We start from the raw sequence: 24685 nt of genomic DNA, 5'->3' as shown, positions 1-24685 counted from the left end.
AAAGCATATGGTAAGGAATAAGCAAAAATATGTATGCTGCTCTTTTTATAAAAAAAAAAAAAGTCCCAATTAGTCAGTTACATAAAAGCCCATTACTAAATGCAGTGTACCACATGCAAAAACAGTGTGATAAATTCCTTATGCATTACTTTAATAGTTATTGGGGACAGAAGTTCCCATAACCTTATGATCATTCAGAGCCAATTAACGAAAGCCGGTAGACTGATGATGTCACAGGATAGGTCTCAGGAGCCCAGAGTGCATGCTCCTGCCAGTAGATGGGCTGCTCATTCTCTCACTATTATCAAATGTAATATTCATAACCAGAACGGTGTACTGTACATTATTTACTTTTGTGGTACTATATAACAGTTTTTAAACACATATAATCCAAAAAGGACATAGGAATAAGCACAAGTTATCGCAATGTAATGCATACATGAGAAATGGGACTTATTGATAAAAGCAATTCTGAAGTGTGATTTACACATACAATTTATATACATTACAGTGTTTATGCATGACAAGCGTGGTCGCATGCGACGTCATCAGGTTTGATATCGCATGCGGCGCCATGCAGTGTAATGAAGGACCGAACGAGTGATCATTTCGTCATTCATTATATCGTTCTGATCAGTGATGTGCGATGAGGTGAGGCACAGCCTTTCCTGTCATACTTCAGTATACTCCAGAGTTTTGACTATAAAAATATGAAAAATGTAAAGAAAATATTATAAATCTTCTTTGTATTATTCTAATCATTTTTATAGTCAAAACTCTGGAGTAAAAAGTATATTTCACTGCCTCCCCTGCCCAGTGGCGGCTCTAGGAGGGGGCGATTAGTTTGTTCGACCTTTATCATCTCTCTCCTCCTCTGCATCATTCAGAGGAGAGAGATGATAATGGCTGTGCTGTGCTGTGATCGGAGCTTCCGTCTCCCAGTTAGGGATGTGTCAGTGACAGGCTGTCACCCGGGAGCCGGGGAGGAAGAGATCACAGCCGGCTCCTCACACCCGTTGATCAGCTGTGTGGTCTAAACAGACCACACAGTGATCACTGATAAAAAAACTAAAACAAAACAACAACTTACCTCTGTCCAGGGACAGAAGATCGGGGCTCCGGTGATGTCCTCCCTCCAGTCAGCTGTTCTCCCGGCTCCTGCACTGTGACCCTGGTCAGCTGCTGCATTAGACAGCTGACCGGGTCACTGTGCAGGATGGGAGAGCAGCTGACCGAAGCCCGGAGGGAGAACATCACCGTAGCAGCGGAGGTAAGTGAAAACAAAGGGGGGTTGCCGCAAGGGGAGGCGGAATTAATTAACTCGCCCCCCCTAATACAACAGTCTAGATCCGCCCCTGCTCCTGCCTACCTTTTCCAAAACACACCAAATTTCCAGCACTATATACTGCTGCACCTTTGTATAATGCCCACATGAACCCTCGGGTTCATATATGTATGTGTAAATCTGGCTCTGATACTAGCCAATATCTCCATTTACCTTACCGCACGTCACTGGTTCTGAGGTGTACCCATATTGGCCTCAGACACATCGCTCAGTGTGTACCCAGCTTTAGAAACAGTTTACCACCTATGCAAGTACATTTAGCTATGCACACTTCATTAGTCACTACAAGAAAACATTTTAATAATACTGTAGTACTGTAAACCTATTACTAGATAATTGTGAGTATGTTTAGGTCTACAAAGGTCTCGCCAGTAATGTTAGAGACTGGTACAACCACCGGAATGTAGTTATAAGACTGGCGGCCGCGAAGCCACCGGTCTTAATACCGACAGGGGAATCCCGACAAGGGCCTATCCTAATCCCGACTCCGGAACGCCAAAGGACGCCAGCCTGAATGAGGTAAGTCCAGGGGGCCCTTAGCGTTAGTCGGGGAAGGGGGAGGGTTAGGCACCCCTAGGGGTGAGGGTTAAGGACCACTGGGGGGTGTTAAGGTTACATACCGATTCCCAACCACTCATTAGCAAAGTGAAGCTATTCACAATAATAGATTAACCTATAGCTGACTGGTGAGAAAACATTGCTATCCAATCAGCCCACTACAGAGACCAGACCTTAGGCCTGCATTGTGCTATATTATCAGACTCACCAGGAATAGGGGAGAAAGTACTGCTGTCAGAGGGCACACATTTGGCTTAGGCCATTACATTCCTGAAGTCAGTTTCAAGTGTTAAAAATGTCCTCCTAGTTGGTAACTGGTCTTGTGATACAATTCATCCAAATAAAATCAGACAATGAAATCACCTAACCAATAGTAAGAAAGCCATTCAGGGAGAGTATATTACCAGACTGCCAATGTTTCCAGCAGCGGAAAAGTGCAACATTTAGAACACAGTGGGGTCTGAGCCCGGTAGACCATTTCCCTTCCCTTTGCTAGCTGGGATAGAAGTTATGTTTTCTTTTTGGACCTCCTATCATATTGGGGCGCCTGTAGGGTTTTGTTAAATTCCCCTCAAACCGATCCATGAAAAAAATAATGTTGTAAACAATCACTGAAAGTGATAAACATAAGTCTGTATAAGTTCAATGACCTTCCCGGCAAGATGCTGTGAGACAGATGTTTTGCAGACAGTAACCAATGTGCTAATCTCTGCACCACACTACTTGCCAGATGCTGTGTCACAATGAATCACATATATAAGCAAACCTTATCCATTTCAGACATAAGACATTTGTTAGTTATTAACTACAAGTGAGACAAGACAATGTATCTAAAATTTAAATAAAAAATTACAGTGCAGAGATCTTTCTAATGATAAGTTAATGCCTTTTGTGTAGCGATAAAGGCAACTCAAGCCAGTCTCAAATATGAATACACTTATACTTCATATAAGAACCACTAAAATGACATGAAAACAACATAGTGAAAAAACTGATTATCTTGATAATCAAGTGCTGGGAGGTTTTACCAGATCTGACAAATTACATAGAAACTTCTAGTCTAGGGGCAAGTGTAACTCCGTGGGATTTTGAATGATGGAAATGTATGACTACTGGACCTGGGTTGGTAATTTTGCATACATTCATGTACTACCAAGTGTTTTGTTTGTGGCAGAAGGCCTGTATGACGTAAGTCCAAGATGGCAGGAGTTGCAGACTCTAATTTTATATTTGATCTGTAATTTTTTTTTTTTTTACAAAGAGTTGTGCTAGATATTTTTTTTATATCTCTTACCATTTATAAAATATACTACCAATACTGTGTTTTCATGTAAATTTCCTGTCCACTGGTACTTTCTTAAGGTGCCCACACACATAGCGACATTTTACACGATTTGGACGATTTCGACGAATCGTGATGACGAATCGGGCAAAAAAAGTACAAATCGTGAGTTTATACTCACGAGCATGATGCCGATGCGCGCCCCCGCTCGTCGTACATCGCATCTTCTGATCTGCCGTGCTGCAGGGCAGATTAGCCAATCTGGGATACAATGCATTGGCTGCAAGATAGATCTTAAGTCAGATTGGACAATTTTAACTCCAAATCGTGATCACGACGGCAAGGGAGCTCCCGTGAAAGTTCATGAGTAAATTGGCCATAAAATCGTATCGTGAGGACATCGGTATGTGTGTGGGCACCTTTAATAATTTCTAATATATTTATTATTCTGAAACTAAAGATGAGTTAACAGCATGCCTAACAAGCAATGCAATAATGCATGCACAGAGAATAAAAAAAAACCTGGTGGCTAGTTGGAGAAATGAAGCAAAATCAGCAGATGGGAACGATGTTACAGACCTTCAAAGCACTCCTGAGGAAGGAGATACAAAAATAATTCTGAACACCCATTATGTCACCCTTTTTCCCAATCAGACAATATGTTTACCACAGGATTAGGAAGTAATAGGCAATTTATAGAGCTTGACCGTATGAGCTCAAGATTAGGCTCTACCAGGACCGGCAACAGAAATCTAGGGGCCCGGTATGTCTCTGGGGGCCCCACCTTCTCACCACCACCCCCGATCCTGCACATCCCTCCCCTGCGAGTGTGATATGTGAAGCATGATAATGTTAACTGAAAGATATGCCAGCCTTTAAATAAAGAAAAAATACACTATGAATTACCACACTGTCTATGTCACCAACGATGCAGGCTGTAGTTCTTGTCTGCTGTCTCTTCCAAGAACTTCTTGATGACAGTGCTGTGGATGCCTCAGGGGCAGGAGGGAGGGTGTCTGCAGTCAGCCATCCACAGTACTCATCACCTTCCTTAAATTCAGCCTCTTATCACCATTCTCAGCCCAGAAGCACCCATCACCTTCCTCCGTCCCCAGCCCCATAACCTATTATCCCAGCCCCATCAACCTTCCTCTGCCCCATTCAAATTCCTCCGTCCCTACCCCATATCACTTTTCTCTGCTCCCCTACATCTTTCTCCGTCCCCCAGCACCTTCATCTTCCTCTATGCCCAGCCCCCATCACCTTCCACTGTCCCCAGCCCATGTCACCTTCTGCCCCCAGCCCCATCACCTTCCTATGCCTCTTCATCTTTCTCTATCCCCAGCTCCCATCACCTTCTGCTGCCCCCATCCCCTATAAGCTTCCTATGCCCCCTTCACTTTCTTCCTTCCCCAGCACCAGTCCCTATTCTTCTATCCACTTCCATTCCCTCAACGGTAATGTCTATATTCCTTTCCCCTCAACACCGCAGCCTGCCTGACGTGTGGCGACGTGACCTACGACGTCACGCCGCCGCTTGCTCATCTAAAGGTCAGGCCCGGCCCGCAGCTGAGCCACCCAGAAGAGCCCAGCGCTGCCTGGGCCAGGCTACAGGGGGCTCGGAGCTGGGACTGGGCGGCCACTATGGGTCCCGGCGGCTGCGGCCTGCCATGTGGAACAGATACCGCCATCCGTAGCCCCGTTATGTGCCCGTATGGTCCTCGGGGCCTGGTACGTGTGTCTCCTTAGTCCCCCTCGTCGCCGGGCCTGGGCTCTACTAAAGTGAAAGCATTACTAGGCCTTCATGCTTTTTCAGGGTGTGATATAACTGGATGCTTTAAGAACAAAGGAAAACTGTCTGTCTGGAAAGCTTTTCAGACATCAGAAAACATAATGCTTGAAGCTTTTGGAATGTTTGGAAGTCTAGAAGAATTTAATAAGATGATGAAGAGTTGGTGGAGCAATTAATTTGTCACGTCTACTCATCCGGAACAAAAATTTCAGTCAGCTGCGCTGGTGGACGTTTACAAAAAAAAGACATTCAAATGAAAATCTACAGCAAACAAAATCATCTCTAGTTCTTTACATCTTAAGAACTCATTTCCAGGTGATGGAATGGCGATGCACTGATTAACAGCAACCCAATCCCCCAGAGCCATCACAATTTATGTTACATTTAATGTAGGCATAACAGTATTTAAAAATAGTATAATGCTCAATCCAGGATGAACATATCCTTGCATTGCAGAGTTTTATCATGTCAGCATCAAGCTGCTAGTTATAAGATTGTAAAAGCTAAAGAGCTCTTGGACGCCAGGAAAATAAGGCATCTGAGGATAAGACAAGTTACTTATTATTGGCATTTGGCTAGGTCACATTCCTTCCTGGACTGCTTTTTTTTAATAAATCAGAAAGTTATTTTACAGCAACAACTCATGAGAATGGCCCTACTGCGTTACATTTCGTAATTGTTCAAAGACTTAAAATATTGTAAAATGGAGGCTGTATTTTTGTTGAACTTAAGAGAATCAGTAAACAATTTTTTGTTAATGAGGGTCATACAGATCCACATGCTGTCCTTTAGAAGAGTGTGTCCTCTCAAGCGCTTCCGCCAGGGGGGTGGGGGGGGGGGGTTGGGGGTTAGGGGGGCTAGTATAGGATTTGATAGTAAACTTAAAAATGAGCTAAAAAGTACATTTTGGCAGACTGAGCTTTGTGATTTGAAGGAAAAACAGTACAGCAAAAAGAAAGCGGAGGTTAAGAAAGTAGTTTCTTCTACTACTGAGTAGATTGTCATTTAACTTACAGCAAGATTTTTATTTATTTTTAAAGTAAATGACTTTAAAATACATTATGATACATTATTTCTTAAAGCCACTCTGGGGAAATTGTATATTACCAGGATATGATTTGATGGTCGGCATCCTGACAGTCAGGATGCAGATTGTCATAATACCAACAGTGGTATCCCACCTGTCTCCGAATCCCCGACAGACTGCGGAAGGTCAAGGAAAGACTTATGGTTAGGCACTAGTTGGGAGGTTTAGGGTTAGGCTGCAGGACAGGAGGGTTAGGGTGCGGGAAGTGCGGGTTTGGGTAAGGGTTATAATACTTGCCGCTGTTGGTATCCTGACCGTCCAGATTCCGTACCCAACCTGATTATATATGTTGCCTGACCTAGCAGGGACTACGTATTCAGGCCCCACACTTTCTTATACAAGGAGGCAGGAGAATGTGTGAGTACCTCAAAATAGATTGACAAAAACAAAACTCTAAGGATCTAATACAATGCTGAATAATGAGGCATCTGGACCATTGAGGTTTATTCCAATGTCAGGGCATAAAATAGTTAATGTAAATAGATCTGCTATTGCCTCTTCATGAGGGTGTAGTAGGTATTGCCGACGGTTCAAATCCTGACAGCGGCAGCCCGGCAAGGGTGAAGATCCCGATCATCCCTAAGGTAAGTATACCTAACCTAATTCTACCCCCTAACCCTCCCTTAGAGGTGCCTAACCCTAACCTCCCCCCCCAAGTGCCTAACCCTAAGTCCCCCTCTTCCCCGCTGCCTAAACCTCCCCCCGAGGGTGCCTAACCCTAACCCTCCCGGGGTGGGTGCCTAACCCCAAGTCCCCCCGGGAGCCCTAAACCTAACCCCCCCCGCTGCTATCCGCGCCCGGCTTACCTTGTTCCGGCATATGGTTAATGACAGGCGTCAAGTTTTCGACGCCTGTCATTAGTACCACGCCAGGATTAGAGAGTCTGGAAGCCAGCGGTCGGCATTTAGACCGTCGGTTTCTAGACTACATCCCCTTCATGATGGGTATGGAGATAATGTAGAGGGTGGTTTTAACTAGTAAGTACTGCATTACTCTAAAGTAGAAACTAGAAGTAGCAAGGTGGGGATGGGGTGAAAAAAAGATCAACAACAAAAAAAAAGAATAAACAGACTTTAAACATGAAACAGACTACAGCACACAGAGGCAACAACTAAGAAGGGGAAATAAAAATGGTAAGAGATAGAAAAAGAAAATAGGAAGGGAGAGAGAAAGAAAATAGGAAAAGGGGAATAGAGAGAAACAGGTGAATAGAAGAGACAAGAAAGGAGGCAAGAAAAAAAGGAACAAAAATGAGAGGGGGCAAAACGGTGAAGGGGGGGGTTGGGAAGAAGAGGGGGAGAGAGGTGTGGAGAGAAATTAGAAGAGACGGAGTAGAAGAAGCGCAATAAGTAGCGAACCAGAAAATTACAGATCCAAAATACTAGTGCTCTTATATCACAATACCTGAGGATATGTGGTCACACTGAGGTATAGGGAGGATCATATGGTTATTTCAATAGTTATGAAAAGTTGTTCAAAATATGGGAAAACTAGTACCCGGAGTTGCCCGGGTTTAAATCTTCAAGTTAAGTTTTATTATGTGAGGTTGTCCAAATCCTACCAGTGGAAGGCCCAGAATAGGCTCCCTGGGTAAAAGTTCTGTCCAGCGCACTCCGCCTTGAGGTCCGATCTGGGCCCCAACCACTCCATTAGGCATCCCAAACCATTTGCCACCCCTCTGAAGTTTTCATCCAAATTCATCCAGTGGAAAGCCCAGAACAGGCCTGGGTGAAAGTTCTGCCCAGCGTACACCAACAGGTGGACTGACTGGGATCTCAACCCCCTAGTATGTCTTCTGGGATCCAATGTTACACTCTCTGAAGTTTTCATCCAAATCCATCCAGTAGAAGGCTCAGAATAGGCTCCCAGGTTCAAAGGTCTACCCAACATACACCAACAGGAGGTCCGACCAGGCACCTAACCCCCCCTAAAACCTGGCCAGGATCCAATTGGACCACCTCGCATTGGTTTCATCCCAATCGGTGCAGGGGTGTTCGAATGCATAACCGGACAGACAGGCAAACAAACAGACCGACCAATGAATTTTATATATAAGATGCCAACATCTTATCATCATTTACCTTATAAGGAAACCTTTTACTTGATTTCTTTATTTAAATAGTATCTAACCATGGTATACTGTAGTTACACACATAAAATATATATATGTGCATATATACAATGTTACGCATATGGTTAAAGCATTAAAGATAAAGCTAGCATTTCCCTGTGTTTTGATGCATTGAGTTTATTTTATTTACAATGTTTAAAGGGGTACTCAATATGAAAGGTTAACTTCCCTGGCGAAGTTAACGTTTCATATCGGAGTTTTTTCTGCGTAAAGGTATGGTACGCGGTCCCGCTTATCCCCGTATTCAAAATAAAATTAACGAAAACTGGAAACTCCGAAGTTGGATTTGCGTAAAGTTACGAATTTTTCCTTAAAATTATTGTAAGACCCCCTAAAGTTGTAAAAACATGGGGGAACACTATGGGTACCCCCGTTTTAGCCTTTAATTGAAAGTCGGGGATTTAAATATCCGCAGCAGGTGTTTTTTTTCCGACATTGAAGAAGTGATGCAGAAGAGCACTTAGGTTATTTTTTTCGTTTTTTTAAGTGGTCCCATCAAATTTGGGGTACATGAAAATGGGTAATAGCATATTTTTAAGTCCCTAAAGTCAGTTTTTAAAAATTCTGCATTTGTGCACCTGCCGCTATAATTCTATTCTAGAAAACACCTGCCGCATATATGCAGAATAGCCCTGAACCTATTTCCCTATTGTTTAACAATTTTTTCCCATTTTTTTTTTTTGCACCCCAATTTTTAAATTAATTTTTTGGGGTGTCCCTATTTTTTTTTGAAACTTTTTTTTGACACAGTTCTTTTTTAAATGTCAATCTCAGGGGTGCATGCTATTTTTTTTAAGCCTGCACCCCTAAACCCCAATTCTGCACTTTTTTTCGACACCTATTCAATGGTGAAAAGTTATCACCGTTTTTTATCAAAGACTTTTCAAAACTGCAATAAGTCTTTGAAATTGAATACGGTGTAAAACTAAAACCAGTGATATTAACGCAAAAAAGTTAAAAAGTATAGTTAAATAGTGATATTAACGCAAAAAACGATGTTATCGCACCCATATTGAATACCCCTATTAGTGTTTTATAATAAATTGTTTCATTTAAGATTCAAATGTATATTCATACCTTTTAGTGGTGTATATCCAATGGTTTTGTTCTTATCCCCACAGCCTTTAAGACTGGTGGTATGGTTTACAGACTACATCACAGAAACATTCTTGGATGCATATGACACTGTCAAATGAGGCAAAAGCCAGTAACTAGGAAACAGATTTCAGTGTCTGACTGATGCTTAGACTTACAAGAACAAAAAGAAAAGCAGTGCATTATTAGTAAGCATCACTAAGAGTACAGAGTGAGCATATGTGCTGAAAAACTCTTACCTTACCTCAATAACAACATATATTAACTATAAAGAACAATTTGCTTCAATAGGTCCAAAATTGCACTAGGAATTATGACATCTCATTACCAAAGCAAGCAGGCACCAAATAACAAGATCCTACCGCATGTGTGTGTTTATTTAAACTCTCTCCTAGGCCAGCAGCAGGTGGGTCTCTCCTATGTCATTAGCTATGCAGAAGCCCTTTGCAAAGACAGTGAAAGTAGGCATTACTGAAAGTCATTAACATTAACCGCAATGATTCCAGCCATGCCAGGAACAAATCTAATGGATTCACTTACTCCTCTAAAGTAAAGGAATTAGCATATGCAACAGCAGCATTAGGAACGCCGTGCCGCTCACAACCTGCACTTAACCTACGGGTGATCAGGCATTTTCCGAAACAATCCACCCTTGTCATCAGAATCATGCACAATGAATCAAGTCTTTTATTGAAAGCAGCACAGTTAAAGTTTAAATATAAGGCATGGTAAATATAAAACCCAAGGAAAGCTTCCTAAGGTTCCTGTTTCTACACATACCAAAATACAACTATTTCTCTAATTAACTAAAAAACAACAAAACAAGGTAACCAGTAACTAACATAACTTATGTTTTTTCTTAAAGTTACCAGTAAAGAACAGATCTTTAAATCACACCGTGCTTGCATTAGGCAACCCTACACGCAATGAGTTGGAAAACCAGTTGATTTTTTTTTTTAAACCATTCCTGATCAGAATGATAGAAAATCTGCAGTGAAGCCGCGTATCCATTCGGCGATTTGATTGAACGATTACGACATCATAATCGTTCAATCGCTCATTAATCGTGCACTATAATGTTGGAAACGACCAGCGATGCACGCTCCCACTAGTTGTTCCGACATCAATCATCGCCTGAACAGGTCGGTCAATCTGCTGATAATGACAGATTGACCATGTTCAGAGATGAGGGAGGGTGCCTACATTGAACAACATATCGTTCAGTGTAGGCACTACAGGGGATCAGGAACGACTGTACGATTATGATGTCGTAATCGTATTGTCTGTCTATAGTCGGGTAGTGGATGCGCACCTTAAGTCATCAGCAGAACACACCAGAGTGCCAAGGGGCCGGATTAGCCTAATTTGGTCACCCAGCAGGTGTGAAGTTGGGCATAGAAGTGTTTGTGTAGTGCTTAAGATGAGAAAATGAATCTTCACAGCAATGACATTTCATAGTGTTTATTGTAAATGTGAAAAGTTATGCAGTGTAACAGATTAGACAGATAGAAGCAGTGGGGGAGTAAGGTGTTTTGGTCTTCAAAGGGAGAAAGTTGAATCTCACCTATAGTTAGTTTTCCTCAGATAAAAAGGTCTAATCACATGGGCCCAGTTTAGTAATACTGTAGAGACAAAATGGTGTCTTCCCGAAGGACCTATAAGACCCTAGGTGCAGATGATGAATAACATCAACTCTTCAGTATTGGAGCAGGTTATAAAGTAATTTTATGCTACTCATGTATTTATCTATATTGTACTTCATGTAAACGAACCACCGAGCGACATTGGAGATGATCAAGCTCTAAGGCAGATTTTCTCCATTTCAAATGTATGCTCTCATTCTACAGTGCTGCCTTTCCCTCTCTAAACAGACATATTTCAAGAACCTCATCTCCTCCCAGTCCTCAAATCCCTAGCGTCTCTTCACCACCTTCAACTCCCTCCTCGGCCAACACCGTCTTCGCCTCCCATCCTCGCTCTCTGCCCTTGACATTTCTCCCTACTTTACATCTAAAATTGATTCCATACGCCAGGACATCATATCCAACCAGTCCCCCAGCTCTCCACCCCCTCCTTTCCCGGATCACCCCTTCCCCATCCACTGTACCAACTCTGACATCCTTCTCCCCTTTCATGGCCCTCATCCGGTTCCCCCTCCCCCTTTCCACCTCCCCCCTTGACCCTATCCCCTCCCTCCACTACCTCTCCTTCTGCCTGCTCCCGTCTTGCCCACCTCCTTAATCTCTCCCTCTCATCAGGCACTGTCCCTTCTGCATTCAAGCATGCCCTGGTCTCCCCCATTCTTAAAAAATCTACCCTTGATCCTAACATTCTCTCTAACTACCGACCCATCTCTCTCCTCCCTTTTGCCTCCAAACTCCTTAAGCGTATTGTTCACAACCGCCTTACCACCTTTCTTTCCTCCCACTCCCTTCTTGACCCTTTTCAGTCTGGCTTCCGTTCTCTTCAAACAGAAGAATAGGTTGCGCTGCTGCTGCTGCTAGATAATTTGCTTGATTGAAAAATGTTACAAACTTCTCTGAATCACAAAACATTTATTACACATAGTAAAATAGACATATTGACAAATATAATCTCTATAGAGAATAAATTCCAACAAATTAGTTGAAAAAGCCATCTTGAAAGGAGCGAAATGCATCGAAGGGGTTTTATCTACAGTGACTGAGCGCTATCAACATCTGGAATTTGACCTTTTTCCCACCGCCAATTCCACCCATTGTGCAGAGAGGCATTGCCTCACCCAGAGCTCAATCAGCTGGGAGCCAGGACAGTAAAGAGAGCGGCAGCAATCACATCATCAGTGGGACCACGAGACAGTTACCAGACCGCACCATCGGTCAGGTGCGTGCCCCTGCTCACAGCCGCTACCCTGCCTTGCTATTACACAAGCCAAATCAGCTGTTACTCTGGCCGTGAGTACAAGTGGTATCATCCGCATCACCAGTGAGGACAGGAGACCACTGCCAGACCAAAGTGCCGGTCAGGTACATGCCCTACACATAGCCGCCACTCTGCCTTGCCATCTAGAGGTGACCATTACCAAACAAGTTTTCACTAAGTGGACACCATTTCAGTGATTGTCTATCAAATCGAGTGCTACATATCTACTCATTCAATAACGGCACTGGCGCACTATAGATCCCAGCCAGACACATACACGTGTGTAGCCGAACATTCCACAGAAGGGAGATTGGTATTGTATATTCCATTGTGGGAAGAGTCGCCTCAGTGGATTTTTGGTGACACTATTCAAAAGTTTTTATTCAATATAAAGAGCTTTTTATTATTGCAAATAGCCTACATGCTGTTCTTTCAATGAACTCATTGGATACTCAACACAGTAGAAACACTGAGCGGTGAGCAATTGAATCAAACTGTATCCTAACATTGATACATACATTCCAGTTATATTAAGCTGTCACAGTATTTGCAACTAATTTGTTGGAATTTATTCTCTTTAGAGATATTATATTTGTCAATATGTCTTTTATTATGTGCAATAAATGTTTTGTGATTCAGAGAAGTTTGTCACATGGATCAATCAAGCAAATTATCTAGCAGCAGCAGCGCAACTTATTCTTCTGTTTTTAGTTCTTGCTGTGTGTGTGTCAGAATAGCAACTGACATTAAGGTATGCAGCGCTGTTGGTAGTAACAGAGACCCACTGTTAGTTTGAACTGCATTGCGATCTTCAATGTCATCCCATATATACCTTTTCACCAATCTTTCTGATTTAGGGAGCGCCGGGTGAGAACGGAGATCTTCAGGTTATCTGTAAGACCTCAGTTCTGTTTTTTCCATTGTACTTTTTCCGTTCTCTCCACTGCACTAAAACTGCCCTCACGAAAGTCAGCAGCGACCTCCTTGCTGCCAAATCCCAGGGCCACTACTCTCTGCTCATTCTCCTCGACCTCCCTGCTGCTTTCGACAGTGTAGACCTCCCTCACCTGCTGCAAATCCTTCACTACCTTGGCCTACATGACACTGCCCTCTCCTGACTGTCCTCCTACCTCTCTGACCGATCCTTCTCTGTTTCCTCTCATGACTACTCTTCCCCCGTCAACAGCCTCCTACAGTCGGTGTTTCCCAAGGTTCTGTTCTTTGACCGCTCCTATTTTCCCTCTATAAGTCCTCTCTAGGTGAACTCATCAGCTCTTTTGACCTCCATCATCAGCTCTATGCTGATCTACCTTTCCTCCCCTGATCTCTCCCCCTCTCTACTGATCCGTATCTCCAACTGTCTCTCTGCTACCTCTTCCTGGATGTTCCAGCGATTTCTTAAACTTAACATGTCTAAGACTGAGCTGATCGTCTTCCCACCCTCAGGCATAACCTCACCTCCCACTATGTATTTATCAATTGAAGGCACAACTATCTCATCTAGCCCCATACTGTGCAGTCTTGGAGATATGCTCGACTCATCCCTCTCCTTCAAACCACATATCCAGAACCTCTCGCAGTTCTGTCGTTTCCATCTCAAAAATATTTCCAAGATCAGACCCTCTCTCACCCAGAATGCATCTAAAACCCTCATGCACTCACTGGCCATCTCTAGATTGGGACTACTGTAACCTCCTATCTGGCCTCCCCAAATCCCATCTCTCTCCTCTCCAGTCCTCAATGCTGCTGCTCAGCTCATTTTCCTCTCCAAACACTCTACATCTGCTTCCCCTCTCCTACAAGCTTTCCCACTGGCTCCCCTTTCCTTTCAGAACCCAATTCAACGTTCTCACACTCGCTTAGAAAGCCCTCACCCAATGTTCTCCCATTTACATCTTTGATCTCATCTCCCTTCACTCTCCTGTCCGCCCTCTTCATTGAACTAATGCACGCTACCTCTCATGCCAACTGATTACTTCCTCCCACTCCCGTCTCCAAGATTTTACCCATACTGCTCCCCTCCTTTGGAACGTGCTCCCTCTCCATAATCATTCAAACAGGCTCTCAAGACCCACTACTTCATTAAAGACTTCTAGCTCTCATCCTAATTTGCTGCTACATTTTCCTTCCTCCCAGTCTACCCCATCTGTGTCACACCTGTTTGTCTGTTCCTCCCTTTTAAAATGTAAGCTCTTACGAGCAGGGCCCTCTACCCCATTATGCTTCTCCCTACTTTACTTTCATCTACTTACTCCCCACTAGGGCACCTAACACTTGGTTACTTAAGCAGCAGAGCATATGTGGGTGTTATGGTCGCTAATGTAGCAATGTATATTATCCATGTCCTTATCTTGCATTGTATTGTAAGTCACTGGTCACCCATTTGTTTTTCACTTGTGGCGCCATATAAACAAATGATAATATAAATACAACAATTGCCAAAGCTGCGGAGATGTCGCAAAATGACAGAAGGTTAACGCTACGCAAACTTTCGGCTTCACTTGGCATGTCATTCGAATGGGTTCAGCATATTGTGACAAAGGAACTGAAAATGCATCCTGTGTGTGCCAGGTGGGTACCCAGAAATCTCACAGAAGAGCACATGCGACGACAAGTTGAATCGTTCAAGAACACCCGTTTGAATGTCGAAGAGGGTACCCAGTTTCCTGACATCGTTTGTGACGTGTGACAAATTGTGGATTCATCATTATGATCCAGAATCCAAACAGTCCAGTATATGGAAACATGAGAATTCGCCTCTGCCAAAAAAATTCTGCGATTCTTTCAGCATGTAACGTCATGTTTCTGCTGTTCTTTGATGCACACGGTATGATCCTACAGCACTGGGTTCACCGTGGACAGGCAATTAATGGTGACTACTATGCAAACATCCTGAAAACCCATTTGCGTGGAGCCATGAGGAAGAAAAGACCACATTTGCTGTAGAAACAATGCTCGACCATGTTGCTGCTGTTGCATTAGCAGCACTGACTGAAAGAAATGGGACAGCACTGGAACACCCTCCATATAGCCCGAACTTAGTGCCCTGTGATTTCTGGGCATTGCCAACCCGGAAAAAACAACTGCGCGGAAAGAAGTTCTCAACAGATTATGAAGTAAATAAAAGCCACAACTGCAACACTAAAAGTGATGTCACAAAACAGTCTACTGTAAGTCTCTGAATTGCTGCAAAAAAAATTATTTAATGTGAAGGACACTACTTTGAAAAAGAAAAATGTTCAGATCCTGTGGAGTCACCGGATTAAAGAAATCTCAGGTCTCATTACTTTTCACTCAGCCCTCAAAGAATATATATATATACATACACACACACACACATATATATATATATATATATATATATATATATATATATATATATATACACACATACACACACACACGCTGTATGTATGTGTGTATGTATATATATATATATATATATATATTTATATATATATACACACACACACGCGCATACTTTTACATAAAACTGAATAGCTTCCTTTTCTATCCTTAACCTATTACAATAAAGCAATTTAGCAATTACAGCACTAAATGGAAAGCCAGTCAGGTTTAAACTTTAATGGAAGGAGTACATTTAACCCTCATTTCGTAGTTGACACATAAATGGACAAACACTTAAGAGCGAGACAGAGCTAATTTGATTTCTGGTAAAATTCAGCACATATTCTAACTTGCTTGCAGCACTGCACTATTATGGAACATTTCCAAATATGAAAGAAAACAAAAAGAAATTAAAGCCTGGAGTGACGTATCAGTGCTTACACTCCTCACAGGGCCCCACCGCTAGCAGATGGCTGCAGCTTGGAATCACTGTAAGGTTGGCATGTAGATTAGCAATGCAGCATTTAGTGAAGTAATAAATGTTATGTGTTTGCTGGCAAACTTAGCACAAATGAAACAAAGCAAAAAGGAGAGTCGTCAAGACATTAAAATGGAAGAAATGTTATCTTAGATACAAAGAAGTGCTAATATTGGAATTTTAGAAAATCTTTATTCGAGTTCCATTTTGAAAAAATCCTTTATTTATCAATGCATGACCCTTATGAAAGTTACAAAGAACTTCAACAAACCTAAACTGTGTGTATACTAAACACATAGGGCCATATTCAATAAGGCGCAAGGTTTACGCCATTGGGGAAAAGAAACGGGTTTCATGCTAGGGAGCTAGCTGATTTAGAGCTTTCCTCACCCAGTGACCTACTGATTCTGAGTGTAAACTGCGAAATCTATTGGGTTTCCCCGCATTAATTGCGAGGAAAAGTGAACTCTCTGGTAATTAAAGCGCAGGGTATCCGCCGCTAATTGAATTAAGTGCCGACAATTAGCAGGTAATTGAATATGCCCCATAGATCCAACACTCACTGTCCTCATTGTAAAAATCCTCTCTAAAACTGCATCAGTGTTATAAATGGGGTCATTTGGATAAGATCTACAAATAAACAATTTTTTTCTCTTACAGGATCCCTCCATATCTCTTCCCCTGCCTTTGTGTCATCCTCAACTCCACTCTCTCCCCCTCAATACCCACATTCAGGCCTTCTCATTTCTGCAACATCCACCACCTCAACATTGCAAGAATCCGTCCCTTACCTACCCCAGATGCCACCTAAATGTTTATTCATGCTCTCAGGGCCCTCCTCCCTATTGTTCTTCCCAAGCATACTCCATGTCACCAATGGTATGGTCCGCTCCCTTGCCTCCTTCTCCCCTTCAGTGACTCAGACACTGTCAGCTTGTTCATGCACTGAGTACAGGATCACGGAGTATTAAATCAACAGCCACTCGTGAATCCTGCTAGCAACAAATTTGTGCTTGAAAAATATTTCCAAGCACATCAAAACTTTTTGATGTCCATGAGACTGACAAAAGACAATGAAACCAATAAATGAATCAGCAGTAAGGCAGGGGAGCATAGTGCACAAAGGGAGAAAATAATACTCCAAAAGGAAAGCGTCCAATACTACCTGAGGTCACATAAAACATTGTGGCAATGATATGAAGGTCCGTTGTTATTTTGTCCAATGGCAGTGGTCATAAGTCCACAACAAAGAATCACTGAACAAAATAGATGTGCATTGTAGCCTCTATCAAGCTTGCCTCAAGACCACATGAATAATACAAAAGGCTACAAGAAGAAGTTAAAAGTAGAACCTTTACAAACATTGGTAATTGCTTGAACATAACAGAAAACATACATTTTCCATAAAAATTACCTCATCCCAAGGAAACACAATATAATTTTGATGGGTTTTGGTCATATTGCTGGCTCAGGACTGTGGTGGATCACTACAGATAGAGGAGCAACTTGTTAATATACCCAGTCAAATGTTTACGGCAGGGATGGGGAACCTCAGGCCCGGGGCCGTATAAGGCTTGTGGAATCATTTGGGGGTCTATTTACTAAGCTGTTAGGAGATAGAGTGCACGATGATAAGGTACCAGCCAATCAGCTCCTAACTGCCATTTTTCAAACAATCTGTGACATGGCAGTTACGAGTTTATTGGCTGGTACCTTATAACCATTCACTTTATCTCCCAACACAGCCTAGTACATAGACCCCTTGGTCTGGCCCTCTGAACTTTTTTCTGTTAGCCTCATCTGGCTAGCAGGAAGCCTAGACTGGCACCCTGCAGCCAGAATCTATACAGCAGTGCCGCCTGGAGCATCCTTAGGACGCTTCAGATGGTCACACAGCTGCCCTTACAGCTCTCCGGAGCATCAGGATGCCTCGGGCATTGCTGTAATCATCGGCGATTGTGGCCCCGCCCCGTGTGATGTCATACGGAGGGGAAGTAGTCTGCACCAGGCCTGCAAATAATGTTATATATATCAAAATGGCCCCTGGCAGAATAAAGGTTCCCCACAAAAAGAGAGTTACGGCTACTAGTGCTATGGTATATCTTCATTACATATGTTCACATACAATGTAGATTCAAGTAAATCAAAAGCAAAATATTGAACAATTATATAGATCTTCTTGATTGTATGTCGATGACAAACTCAGATAGAAGAGAAAATAAAATGCAATTAAAAAAATGTAGAGACTTAAACCACCTTCACAAAGTATATTTTGAATAGCCTATAGAACAAAAAAACAAAAAAAAGGAAAGTGTACGCAAGTTCACTCACAATGAACACATAGCAAAAGTGGATATTTACAGAAAGCAACCGTGGACCAGTAAATTCACAGCAAGCATGAACGTGAAATTCTCATAACATTCTCATAATATTTCAAACATGTAAAACGTATACAAATACCACTTTTTGAAGGTGGTTTCAATTTAAGAGTATAACTATTTGTTTCTAATTGAAACTTATTTTCTCTTCTATCCAAGCTGGTTATCTTCATGCAAACAAGAAGTAGAAAATACATGGTATTTTTCAAAATTTTGCTTATGAATTTACTTAATACTGTATATATTATATGTGAACATATACAGTATTATGGTAGAACATATCTTGGATAATTATTTTTCTTCGAGGTCCATAGGATCTACCTTGGGGGTATGTAGTTGGATCGCATCCAATGCACCAAACAGCAAAGCTTTGGAGCTCCCAGCATGCACTGGTCCTCATCCCTATATACTCCACCCCCAGCCACAGGCATTCAGTTTGTAACCAAGCCTAACGGCAAGAGACGGAGAGTTGAGAAGGAAGAAAAATTGCACAAGAAACACTCAACATACGAATAGGTAATCTGTGAAAAAAGGCTGAATAACAGATCCCAACTGAGGCCAGGTGCGTAAGAGTGGATCCTGTGGACCTCGAAGAAAAATAATTTTCCAAGGTATGTTATATCATAATTCTGTATTTCTTCTTCGGGTTCCACAGGGTCCACAGGATCTACCTTGGGGACATCCTAAAGCAGTTCCCTTAAGGGTGGGGACGCTCCTGCACAGAGAGGAGAATCCACAACCCAAAGGAAGCATCCTGGGCTGGGAGGTAAACATATCAAAAGAATAGAATTTGATAACCGTCTTAACGGAAGACCAAGTGGCTGCCTTACAAAGTTGCTCAGCCAAGGAGCCATGTCTAACCGCCCACCATGGTCCAACAGACCGAGTGGAATGTGCTGTCACCTTGTTAGGAACAGGGAGACCAGCCTGTGTATAGACATGAGAAATAGTCATACGAAGCCAGCGAGCCAACGTTTGTTTGCTGGTCAACCTCGTTTGTGAAATCCATATAACACAAACAGATAATTGGATTTCCTGATGGAACTGGTCCGATCTACGTAAATACGAAGTGCTCGAACTACATCCAAGGAAGCTTCGCCTGTAGATAGGTCTGAAGACTTAAAGACCGGGACAACAATTTCCTCATTTACATGGAAACAGGAAACAACCTTTGGGAGGTAGCCCGTCTTGGTACGGAGGACCGCTCTATTTTGATGAAAGACCAAATATGTAGAATGACATGACAATGCTGCCAGTCAGAAACTCTACCAGCTGAAGAGATGGCGAGAAGAAAAAGGTGTCTTCATAGTCACCCATCTCAAATCCACCTTATCCAAGGGTTCAAAGTGATGCGACCACAGTGCCCTGAGAAGCAAAGACAAATCCCACGGTGCCACTGGTGGGAGAAATGGAGGTTGCAGCCACAAAAACCCCTGTAATAATGTTCTAACTTCCGGCAGAGGAGCAATCTTGTGCTAGAACCAAACTGTCAAAGCCGAAACTTGGACTCTCAAGGTAGCCAGGCAAAGACCTAAGTCTAATCCAGCCTGAAGAAAACCCAGTATTCTCGATACCTTGAAAACTTTCGGGTCATATTTTCTGTAGGAACACCAAAGAAAAGATGAACGCCAAATTCTGTGATAGATCCGAGCAGAAATAGGCTTCCTTGCTCTCAGCATCATCTGAATCACAGAAGTAGAGAAACCCCTGGCCTTTTTGACGGACAACTCAAGAGCCATGCCGTCAAAGCCAGCCGAGGTAATTCCTGGTAAAGACAGGGACCCTGCATTAGCAAATCCTGTCTTAAAGGCAGTGGAAGTGGACTGTCTACAGATAAACGTGTCAGATCGGAGAACCAATGCCTCATGGCCAGGCAGGGGCTATTAGTATCATCCTGCCTCCCTCCTGCTTGAACTTTCTGATGACTCTTGAGAGGAGGGAGATTGGAGGAAACAGGTATGCGAACCTGAAGTTCCATCTCACCGCCAGAGCATCCACGAAGGCGGCTGAGGGGTCCCTTGTTCTGGACCCGTACCTGGGGACCTTGTGGTTGTGACGTGATGCCATGAGATCTATGTCCGGTAATCTCCACCAGGAGTTGAAACACCTCCGGATGAAGAGCCCACTCTCCGGCATGCATGTCCTGGTGACTTAGGAAGTCCACCTCCCAGTTGAGATTAATATTGCCGAGATTGCTGGAGGATGGCCCTCTACCCACAGCAGAATCTTTGCCACTTCCCTCATGGCTGCCGGACTTTGTGTGCCTCAATGATTTATGTAGGCCACTGCTGTCACATTGTCGGACTAAACCTGGACAGGCCTGCCCTGAAGAAGGTCCTGCGCCAGATTGAGTGCTTTGTGCACTGCGCGAAGCTCTAATATATTCATTGGTAGGTAACTTTCCTGGTCTGTCCACCTTCACTGAAAGGTGTGATGACCCATCACTGCTCCCCATCCTCGCGTCCGTGGTGAGGAGTACTCATTCTGGGATCCATAACGGACGACCCTTGTCTAATTGAGTCATCTCCAGTCACCAAGCAAGGGAGAGCCGAACCACTGGTGAGATGCAAATCATTTGATGCTTTAACCGATGATACGGACCATCCCACTGGGCCAGGATCCACAGCTGTAGGGACCTGGAGTGGAACTGGGCATAAGCCACCATGTCGAATGTGGCTACCATGGAGCCCAGTATCTGCATAGCCAGGTGAACTGACACTGTTTGTTTGCAAAGTAGATTGTGCACACGAGACTGTAGTGCTACAATCTTGTCCTCTGATAGAAGAATCCTCTGTCCCAGAGTTCAGCAGCATCCTCAAGTGCACCATCTGCTCAGGTGGAGAAAGAAAATACTTTTTCCAATTGATTACCCAGCCGTGCTCCTGTAGGCAGGCAATGGTCATCCGTAGATGACATTGTAACATCTCCTGAGATTGTGCCAATATCAGGTCGTCTAGATATGGCAGTATCCTGACTCCTTATTTTCTGAGATTTGCCGTCATGACTGCCATTATCTTGGTAAATACCCGAGAAACTGCGGCCAGAACGAAGGGTAGAGCCTAAAATTGGTAATGTTGCTGATCTACCGCGAACCTGTGAAAGGCCTGGTGGGATCTTGCAATCAGGACTTTACCTCTTGACCTCAGGAGTGCCCCACTAGACTCCCGGTAAGCTGAAGCGCTAACCGGATCTCCGGGAAGGTTTGTAGCAACAAACCTCTGAGGGGGAAGCCTTAGGAATGTGAGGGCATAACCCTGAGAGACCAACTCTCGCACCCAGGTATCTGTAGTAGTTTGCTGCCAGGCCTGGGAGAACTGTAAAAGTCGGCCTCCAACCCTGACAGGGGGAGGCCCGCCCCATCAGACAGTAGGCTTACCGTCTGCCTTGGAAGCTGGGCGTTTAGTTGACCAAGCATTCTTGGGCTGCGGTTTACTGTGGGACTGACTGTCTGGCCGAGGACTGCTTCTTTGTCCTACCCTGTGGACGAAAGGACCGAGATGACTACTGCCTCCTAGAGGTAGACGTAGACGGCAATTCAGCAGACTTCGGTGTTGTCAAAAAAGTAATTATGTCATCCAACCCTGGTCTAAACTGTACCTTCCCTGCAAACGGCAAAGATTCCAGAGCCTTCCAGGTCTTTAGTCAAAGGGCTCTTCGGGTTGCAATCGAGCATCCTCCAGAGATTTCGTCCAATCTTCCATAGCCTTGGCCACCCAAGCTACAGCCGTAGCTGGCCTGGTAATAGCTCCAGATAGTGAAAACATTGATTCCAAGTGATTATCAAGTTTTCTATCTGTAACCTCTATTAAAGAGGATGCTGCAGGAAAGGGTAACGTAGCGCTCCTGTTCAAACTTGTCACATGAGCATCTATCGTTGGCGGAACTTCCCATTTATTACACACTCCTGGTGCAAATGGGTACCGAAAGGTTATATTCCTTGTGGCATGAAAATGTTTACTAGGAGAATCCCATGCTTAAGACATGAGATTCGTCAGCTGCCCAGACTGAGGGAAATAATCCTTAGTCACCTAAAGATTGGCTCCTTAGATGCCAATGACACCTCCTCTTCCTCCATACTGAGGACAGATGTAACCGCTCTTACTAGAGAGGGAACATCCACAAGGGACTGATGGTCTTCTTTCACTGAGACAGACCCAGAACTCTGAGTATCAGAGTCTGAAAAGAAGGTCGAGTCAGACCCCTGAGGTAACACGACGAGAACCTTTTTATGCCCCTGCTATTTTACTACCACTGGTCGATCCACCTGCGGAGAGGCTGAAGACGGCAGTATACTCTGACTAGAGTGAGCAGCAGGATTAACCCAACATGAATTCATGGGGGCATACACATAGGATGATGCACATGCTGTGAGTACCCCATAGCATGAGGCACTGCAGCAGCCGGAGCCCGTACCTCCGTGGCTTTGCCTATTAAATAGGACAAAACCTCAGGCGTAACGACCATCCAAGATAACTCTGGTGCAGGTGTACCAGATATATTAGATAGCTGTTTGTAACAGTTATTACACAATCCATACTGGTTAACATCCTGGTCAGACAGGCCTGCAGAACAGGACTTACAGGATATAAGCACTGGAGGACTCTCATCCTCACCTTTACCTTCAGACATGACAATGTATAAATTGTATAAGGTATACAGTATTAATGCAATGTGACTTTGTATCAATGAAACACCCCACACACCTTCACAGGGATGAGGAGAAACACTGTGATTGATGTACCAGACAGTTTTTGAAAAATTAGGCAGTTTACACACAGCAGCTAGCATACAGTCACATACAACCCATAAATACGCACATTTGCCAAAGCAATATGGACTCTGAATCAACTAACCAGCCCCGGAGGGGTAATGGTAGGATATAGAGTGCTCTATATGCAAAACCCAAGGGAGATGTATATAGAGAGACAGACCAAACCTCTGAGACCAACCCCTTCAGTAGTGCACAGACAAATGCTAAACTGCGCACATCTCACACATGAGGTGGTCAATTATAGCAAGCCAGAAGTGGGAATCTTTACCTGGAAGTTTACGTCTAGGGGGAGGAGTGGCTGGGGGAGCGACCATCTCCCCTAGGCTGCGATTTTGACGGCCAGGTACGCTGACCTCATGGCAGCAAGACGTTGACTAGTGCGCTCTAGTGTGCCTTTTCCACCCGTCCCCGGTTACAGACGATATGGCCCCGGCCACCTTAGTGAGAACACGTTGCACGATGCCTTCACCAGCAGCCGCCTCCGATGCGTCTCAACACTGGAGGCGGGGGACTGCTTCACGCACGATTCCCCGAGAAAAATCGCTTACCTGACATCTCCGTGACCCGACTGCAGTCCCGGACCTCAGCGAAAGCCGCTAGTCAAGCCATGCTGAGGCCTGCCGAGAACCTCAGGGCATATAGCGGTGCTGGTGTTTTGGCATCGGCGGAGGTAGGAGTCGCGGTGCAAGTGTCCTACACGGCGCCTGGTACCGCTAAACTCTGAAGTTCGAAAAAACTTTAGGTAAAACATAAAAGAAAAAAGCCTAGCACTGCCTAGCAGTCCCGCTGTTATAACAGGTGTGTCTTGCCACGCACCAAACAAAAAAACTGAACGCCTGTGGCGGGGGTGGGGGGGATATATAGGGAGGAGGACCAGTGCATGCTGGGAGCTCCAAAGCTTTGCTGTTTGGTGCATAGGATGCGATCCAACTAGATACCCCAAGGTAGATCCTGTGGACCTTATGGAACTCGAATAAGAAATTTATAGTAGAAATACAGCAGCACCAGCTGCCTTAACTATTTTCTGTGAAAATCCAACAATGTTGGAGGTGCGATGTGCCATTCCGGGATTGGAACATCGCAGCCCCCTAAGTGTGAGGTATCCGATCAGAATGGTGACAGTAACCATGTTGACATACATAATGTCGACATACTTGAAATGTTACATTCTCAGAATGCGCCACTTGGGTTTAGGCACCGCTAGGAGTGTTAGGCACTAGGAGGAGGGTTAGGAGATGGGATCAGTGTTAGGTACAGAGCGAGAGTACTCATGGGAGCGCTACTCGTCAGATGTCTCTGCCGGAACTGCTCTTCTAATGACTGCAGGGAACCGGAAAAAGTCGCTGCCACTGTGATTAGGCGAGTGACCGCTGGGCCACCAAGGGCGTGATGTCAACATTCTATCACGTTGACACGCTCACTGTCAACTTTATGAATGTCAACATAAAATGCCACCCCCAAGTGTCAGATTGTACAGTTGACATTAACAAAACATTACTCTGAAGCTAAATACTACATC

The 24685-nt window shown here is 43.9% G+C and overlaps 1 protein-coding gene across 2 annotated transcripts in view; it reads right to left on the bottom strand.

Annotated features, from left to right (window-relative positions):
- GOSR1 (golgi SNAP receptor complex member 1) overlaps nt 1-24685 on the bottom strand; it is a 128002-nt gene that overhangs the window by 29576 nt on the left and 73741 nt on the right. The window lies entirely within an intron of this gene.

This window comes from Taudactylus pleione, unplaced genomic scaffold (assembly GCF_031769625.1).
Source record: "Taudactylus pleione unplaced genomic scaffold, aTauple2 ptg000203l, whole genome shotgun sequence".
NCBI lineage: Eukaryota > Metazoa > Chordata > Amphibia > Anura > Myobatrachidae > Taudactylus > Taudactylus pleione.
This window is presented reverse-complemented; position numbering and strand designations above follow the sequence as displayed.